Source organism: Lineus longissimus, chromosome 6 (genome assembly GCF_910592395.1).
Source record: "Lineus longissimus chromosome 6, tnLinLong1.2, whole genome shotgun sequence".
Lineage (NCBI taxonomy): Eukaryota > Metazoa > Nemertea > Pilidiophora > Heteronemertea > Lineidae > Lineus > Lineus longissimus.
The window spans coordinates 13,364,467-13,372,554 of NC_088313.1; the positions used below are offsets into that span (position 1 = coordinate 13,364,467).

Consider the following 8,088-nt stretch of genomic DNA (forward strand, 5'->3'; position numbering starts at 1 on the left):
TCAGTATTTTTTCAGGACCGCTTCTGACGAACGAACCTTTTCCTTCACGGCAATAGGCTAAGTTACATCCAAACCTTTGCCAAACCAGTGGTCTTCCAATGATGATATGTTCACATCTGTATACCCTGGTGGTAGGAAGTGCTGTCAGTGTGTGACGCAAAAGCCTTCTCTCCTATAAACACCTTCAGCACCAGTGTTACACCCCCCCCCCCCCCCCCCCCCAACACACCCACTTCAGACCCCCAGAAAAAAGAGTACAAGAGATAGCAGCGGCTTGTGGTATTCGACTCGATGACTCGACGACGCGATGGCTCGATGACGCGATCGTTGCTATGGATTTTGCTAAAATACGGAATCCCATGATCCTGGTCTCCGGGCTACCGCTGCAACAGCAGAGGTTTTAGCTCGGCCTTCACATACCCAGCTACGGTATGTGGAAGGATGTGCCCCCCCCCCAGCCATGGCCACTGAAGATTGGTCCCCGCGATTGATTTTGATATTTAAAGGACTCGTGGAAGTTTCATAGCATGCAAAATGACCGGAGATTTAATTGACAAACAAGCTTCTAGTGGCCAATGTCAGATGTCATGTGGTAGTCTGTCAAGAATCGGAATTTCGCATATGTACAGTTTTTTAGACTCAGTCACTCAGTCCCTCTTCTGTCCCTTGACATCTGCCCCCCCCCCCCCCCCCCCCCCCCAATACATCAGCCCCTATACATGCTTTCCGAAATTGGTGGCTTGCATTGGAACTAACTTTTTCCCCCTTGTCCGTCATTAAAGGCATTCAAGTGTGTTGGTCAACCATGACTATCTCCTTTGTCCCTCCACCACAGGCCTAGTTTCCCCTTATGACATCACTATTTCGGACACTCAGCGCCCCATTTCTGGAAAGGTGTATAGGACATTTAATATTGCCGTGCTGAACGGATATCCAGAGCCAACCTTGTCTCCAGGAAATCGCGTGTCATTTTAACATTGGAATTTCTGCTCGTAAAGAACCTGGGTAGGAGGTTGATCTGAACCAGCTATATTTAGGTGTATTAGCTGTATTGACGGTAAGATACCAGTGGCTTGTATAGCAACATGGCGCATGGTTTTATCAAAAATGCGAACTTGTAGGAAACGAAAAATGGTCGGATTAGATACGGTGAAAACAGCTGGAAAGGGGTTGGTAATGATCGGTTCTTTTTTATTTTCCTCCACTTATGATTCTATGTATAAATTACAGTCCAAGCAGTGATATTCTTTAAAAAGATTCCAACCGGATCGCGTCATCGAGTCATCGCGTCGTCGAGTCATCGAGTCGAATACCACAAGCCGATAGCAGCTGCATAAGGTCTTTTGCAGTAACTTCTCGAAGACAAGGTCTTCTTGAATCAATAGAGTTATGTTAGCTACACTCCTTTACTATACTTTATTTTTTTGTTGAAATAATGACGAAAATGACCCACTTTCCAACACCCCCTGACCCCCCAAAAAAATTCGTGGGGTCTGAACAGCTTTATTTTTATTTAGCGGTTTGGTCTTGTTAGTTCGTCCCTCACCTGAAAGATGGCGATGGCGTAGTTCATTGGTAACCAGCTCAAAGAGGGGGGGGGGGGGGGGCTTTGGGCCACGTAGAGAACAAAAGGCTCCTGGAAGAAGCACAAGCGCCTTGCACAAGCGCTTTGATCAGGCAAACATGGAATATGGAAAAGCGCTACGGGAGCATCCATTAAGCACGAAAACGCCGATGTTTAGACCCCCTCCCCCTGGTATGCACCTTGTATGCATTGCCTCAAACCCCCCCCCCCCCCCTACGAGTGTACGCCTAGAGACCACTTTATCATTTTCCGAAGTGTAATGTGCTAACTAACCTCATTCAGTACGACTGCGGCGCCAGCCGGTTTGGCGGGCGGACTGCGCATTAACGCTGACATGCAAGGAGGATACCGCGGTGACGTCACGGCTTTTCCAAGATGACATGGCACACACGCGGGAAAACGGCGCGGGAAACAGCTAAACCTCGTATAGTGGGGTCGACGGGGGGGGGGGTGACATCAGAACCCAGTCAAGTTTCCGGCCTCATGTGCAATACCAGTGACGGTAATCTATCTAATTAAAACATGTGTTTTTGTCATGATGAGGGTTAAGGGACTGCTGAATGGATCAACTAATTTTTCATCAGATAAACCAGGATGTCTTCTGGTCGGAGTGGACTGGTTGTCTCATTGATGATGACTGGTGGCAGCATAAATCTGAGGTTGTGTGCACTAAAACGGAGTGAACCGACATTGCAGTGATTCAAACTTAATCGGTCATCGTCTAAGGTCATAAGACTCTTTCCCGATGAATCTTCGTTAAACAATGTGGTAAAAATAATTCTCCAACAGACATGAACAAACAACACAATCAAAATATTTTCATACAGCCTTTATTTCAAATTGCTGTACACTGAAATGGCTTTATTTGTTTCTTCTGGCCGATTTACTTTCCCCCACCACCGCACATGCCGTTCTCCAGCATCACCATGCCGCCTGGACACTCCTCAGCGGCCACAACCACTACTTGCATCATTGCCATGGCAACGGCTACAACAAAAACAACCTGAAACGGGAATATTTCAATGTATAGGGCAACACGCTAAAAAAACATTTGTCAGTGGAACAAAGGCTGAGACTGACCAAACAATTGAGCTGTAGTGGATTCTATCATGCGCTTTTAACACTGTTTAATCTCTGACATTGAAGGTAGTGGGTCTCTACAGGACCATACCTTCATCCGTCACTATATATCATATGGAAGGACGCTTCTAAAGTGCGGACGGCTAACCGTCGCCGGCCTTTTCTAACGAAAATATCTGTTTTCTATGGTGATTGTCTTTGGACACTCAACGATAATGAAAGGAGCGGGATATACTTACAATTTTCTGTGAGGCATTCATAGCTGCGATTTTTATCAGTGGTTAGGATCACACGAATGGGTTGGTCTGCAAAAAAGCCCAAGAAATTATGAGTAGTGAGAACTGTGCATAAATTGAGTATATCACGAGGTAAATATAATTCCCCGTGGCGTGTAAATTCAACGTCGCAGATGAAGTCGATCAGTCAGTCGAATCAGTCCCAATCGGGTCCATTCGCGTCACCATCACCAAGTTGACCATGGCTCAACGCAAGGACTCATTCTTATGAATTTTTGGTGTGGATCTAAAGGCCATAGTACCTGTTTTTTTTCCATAGATATACTCCGACCATACCTACGACTGGCCATTCTGAACTATCAGAGGTACTCCGTCCGAAGCCTTCCCTGCTGGTCGGCGTTTTGGAGTCCAAAACTTGATGCTCAAGATAACGACTCTTACTGATGGCACCAGGACAGCTATAGGCCTACCTGAACTTAAAATCCATGGGTAAAGGATCAAATAGATATACAAGAGGTCAGTAGTGGCCAAGCCACATTGTTAGAGCTATCGTCCACAGTTATATATAAAATCGGGATAAATTAATTGATATTTACTCACCAGGTTCTACAGTGTTGCAATGGTAATATCGCGGGATATGTCACCCGATGTCTAAGCAGCACGTTTTATATAACATCATGACACTAATACTCAAAGCTGTTGACATCAATCGATGACCACAGATGTCATTGCCGTCTTCAACTATTCAATAACCTGCCCTTCCTTGAATGATGGATGAACTCCGGATGAACCATTCAATTGATCTGATAAAGTTTTGGACGTTTGGAAGGCTGATAATTGACTTCCATGAACCGCCACGTGTTGCAATTTCAAATCTAGTTTTGTAAACAACTTCTAAAAACAGCCATCCACACTATCAAGACAGACGACAACATGAAACACTATGAGCGAAAACAAACTACATGTAATGACTTTCTCAAATGACTAGACTGTAGCTTGCTCTTGTAGCAGGAGCCAACAGGAGTCAGTTCGCATCCGGAGATGTCACATTTCCTTGATCAGGAGAAAACGTAAGACGATCTCATCGTCTACATCAGGAGGCATCCAATGCAGCCTCTTCAGTCATAGTTCCGCGCTTAAAGTCGAGTCGAGACAACATCAGAGGTCTCATGCTCATAGTAAAAGACAATGCCTTGCACAGCTCCAACCAAGATGACAACACGAGACAGTCAACTAATTCAGCATCATAAATCCACTGGCCTAGGTAGTCAATATGCTAATTTGGATAATGCCATCAAAATCAATATCCATATCTAACCACTAAATGTCTTTTGTGTTGTTGTCCAAAATCATTTGATTTTTAATTGATCCTCTGTGCAGAAAGCAGCAGGTGTTTTGCGATACCATCAACATTTTATCCATCATCACTCAACAATGCCGATCAGCTTCCAAACGGTCAGTATGATGTGGGAGCACTTGGGGATGATCTGATTGCATGTGGTTGGCAGTCGCTGAAGTGGGGAAACCACACTAGAATCCACATTACAACTTCAGTTTAATCTGATTGCATGTGGTTGGCAGTCGCTAAAGTGGGGAAACCACACTAGAATCCACATTATAATTTCAATTTAATCTGATTGCATGTGGTTGGCAGTCGCTAAAGTGGCGAAACCACACTAGAATCCACATTATAACTTCAGTTTAATCTGATAGAATGTGGTTGGCAGTCGCTGAAGTGGCGAAACCACACTAGAATTCACATTTATAATTTCAGTTTAATTTGTGGCACAAATTCTATCATTTGATAGAACTGAGACGATCTGATTGCATGTGGTTGGCAGTCGCTGAAGTGGGGAATCCAGATTCATGATTTCAGTTTAATTTGGCACAATTTCTACTATTTGATACCATCAGATGTTTGAATACTTGGGGGGCGGGGGGGGGGGGTCGAATCCACTCTAATGACTTCACTTTACTACATATGTTTGGCATCAAATGAACTGAAATTCCTTCATGAAAGGTCCAAACAGGTGTTGTTAAGAGACCTGCCTAAAGTATGCGCCAACAGTAGGGATTAAACCAGGGACCTCATGACCGCTAGTCAAGATACCCAAGACACAACACCACTGAGCCAACTCCTTAAATGAGCAGGTATACGTAACAGACACATCACGGCTCGGCCACTCTAAGAATGACTTCCCATACTCAACTATTTTTGAAACTTCCATGAAATTCTCTAAGACGGGGTTGCATCGTCGATAGGTGATTCAAACTGTATAACTCGGTCCATCAACCCTCTATCTTAGAAATGAAGGGACGCGTAATACGGCTTTGGAGCTTGGTGCATTGATTTCTAAGGTGAGGCTGTTTATAATTAAGATGGATTCAAATGATACATTCCATTCAGCTTCGCCTTAAGAGAGTATGGACAAGCAGACCTTTTTTAGTTCCGTGCATCAGTAAAAAGGATGTCCCAGTATCATGATATTGACAAATCTTTCATTGACTGTCTCGCTTTAATTCAGATGTGAATACTGGTTTATTATAATATTGACCAACACTAGGCGATAAAAGAAACGAGGAAATGTACAGTTACAAGATTGTCACAAGATTGTCTTCTTGTATAAGGATTGACCTACCTGCTCTTGTGCATTGACTACACTCCGAACGCATTGGACCGACCTTGTCATGTCACCCGGTAAGGGGACCCAATTAGAGGATGACGCAATGTAATGCCCAGGGAGTCCAGCATTGACCAGCACAGCACTAACCAATGTAACATTGGTCCATATCGTCATATATCAGGTTGTGACTATCCTTGAGGTTGACCGAGATGGTTCTACAACAATAAGTCATAAATGAAGACCATATCTTCATAGGTTGTCTCAGAATATGACTATGCTTTCTTCAAATATATATCAAGTCATTAATAAAGACAATTTTTGGTGGCCTCTATCATCAAATCTGGTTGTCTCAGGTTGTGACACTACTTTCTTCTAATATCAAGTCATAAATGAAGACAAGCTGATGTTGGTCTCTATCATCATTCAGGATGTGACAATGCTTCCTTCAAGATCAAGTCATCGATGAAGACAAGCTTCAGTTGCTCTCTATCATCATTCAGGATGTCTCAGGATGTGACAATGCTTTCTTCAAAGATCAAGTCATAAATGAAGACAAGCTGATGTTGGTCTCTATCATCATTCAGGATGTGACAATGCTTTCTTCAAAGATCAAGTCATCAATGAAGACAAGCTTAAGTTGCTCTCTATCATCATTCAGGATGTGACAATGCTTTCTTCAAAGATCAAGTCATAAATGAAGACAAGCTTATGTTGGTCTCTATCATTATTCAGGATGTGACTATGCTTTCTTCAAAGACCAAGTCATCAATGAAGACAAGCTTATGTTGGTCTCTATCATCATTCCGGTGGTCTCAGGATGTCACAATGCTTTCTTCAAAGATCAAGTCATAAATGAAGACAAGATTAAGTTGGTCTCTATCATCATTCAGGTTGTCTAAGGATCACATGCTTTCTTAAAAGATCAAGTCATAAATGATGACAAGCTTAGGTTCGTCTCTATCATCATTCAGGTTGTTTCAGGATGTCTCAATGTTTTTTTCAAAGGTCAAGTCACAAATGAATTTGTGTGAAAAAGCATCGTCACAACCATTGACCCAACTGGTGGATGGGTCGTTTCCTACCCAGTCTCGCTTTGGCATTTGGCAATCATTCCTGATTCCTTATTCTAGGTAGCTCCATGATTGACAAGCTTATGTTGATCTCTATCATCATTCAGGTAGTCTCAGGATGTGACAATGCTTTCTTCAAAGATCAAGTCATAAATGAAGACAAGCTGATGTTGGTCTCTATCATCATATCAGGATGTGACTATGCTTGCTTCAAAGATCATGCAGTCATAAATGAAGACAAGCTTATGATGATCTCTATCTTCATTCAGGTTGTCTCAGGATGTCACAATGCTTTCTTCAAAGATCAAGTCATAAATGAAGACAAGCTGATGTTGATCTCTATCATCATTCAGGTTGTCTCAGGATGTCACAATGCTTTCTTCAAAGATCAAGTCATAAATGATGACAAGCTTAGGTTCGTCTCTATCATCATTCAGGTTGTCTCAGGATGTCACAATGCTTTCTTCAAAGATCAAGTCATAAATGATGACAAGCTTAGGTTCGTCTCTATCATCATTCAGGTTGTTTCAGGATGTCTCAATGTTTTTTTTCAAAGGTCAAGTCACAAATGAATTTGTGTGAAAAAGCATCGTCACAACCATTGACCGAACTGGTGGGTGGGTCGTTTCCTACCCAGTCTCGCTTTGGCTTTTGGCAATCATTCCTGATTCCTTATTTTAGGTAGCATCATGATTGACAAGCTTATGTTGATCTCTATCATCATTCAGGTAGCCTCAGGATGTCACAATGCTTTCTTTAAAGATCAAGTCATAAATGAAGACAAGCTTATGTTGGTCTCTATCATCATTCAGGTTGTCTCAGGATGTGACTATGCTTTCTTCAAAGATCAAGTCATAAATGAAGACAAGATTAAGTTGGTCTCTATCATCATTCAGGTTGTCTCAGCATGTCACAATGCTTTCTTCGAAGATAAAGCCATAAATTAAGACAAGCTGATGTTGGTCTCTATCATCATATCAGGATGCGACTATGCCTTCTTCAAAGATCATGCAGTCATCAATGAAGACAAGCTTGTGTTGATCTCTATCATCATTCAGGTTGTCTCAGGATGTCATAATGTTTTTTCAAAGTCAAGTTACAAACGAATTTGTGTGAAAAAGCATAGTCACAACCATTGACCGAACTGGTGGATGGGTCGTTTCCTACCCAGTCTCGCTTTGGCGGTTGGCAATCATTCCCGATTCCTTATTTTAGGCAGCTCCATGATTGACAAGCTTATGTTGATCTCTATCATCATTCAGGTTTTCTCAGGATGTGACAATTATGCTTTCTTCAAAGATCAAGTCATAAATGAATTTGTGTGAAACAGCATAATCACAACCATTGACCGAACTGGTGGATGGGTCGTTTCCTACCCAGTCTCGCTTTATTTTAGGTAGCTCCATGACTGACTCCATCCTGTGAAATTCCCGCATGAAATTCCGGGACCGCGTGCGTTGATTTACATCACGTGACCTGCTATCGCGGATTGG

At 42.6% G+C, this 8,088-nt stretch overlaps 1 long non-coding RNA gene across 1 annotated transcript; it reads right to left on the minus strand.

Annotated features, from left to right (window-relative positions):
• Positions 1–2,399: 2,399 nt before the first annotated feature.
• On the minus strand, positions 2,400–3,581 carry LOC135489790 (uncharacterized). Its single transcript, XR_010447226.1, has 3 exons — positions 3,502–3,581; positions 2,905–2,970; positions 2,400–2,588 (listed from the first exon to the last, which is right to left on the minus strand). It is a non-coding gene; the product is annotated as an uncharacterized LOC135489790 (long non-coding RNA).
• Positions 3,582–8,088: the final 4,507 nt, after the last annotated feature.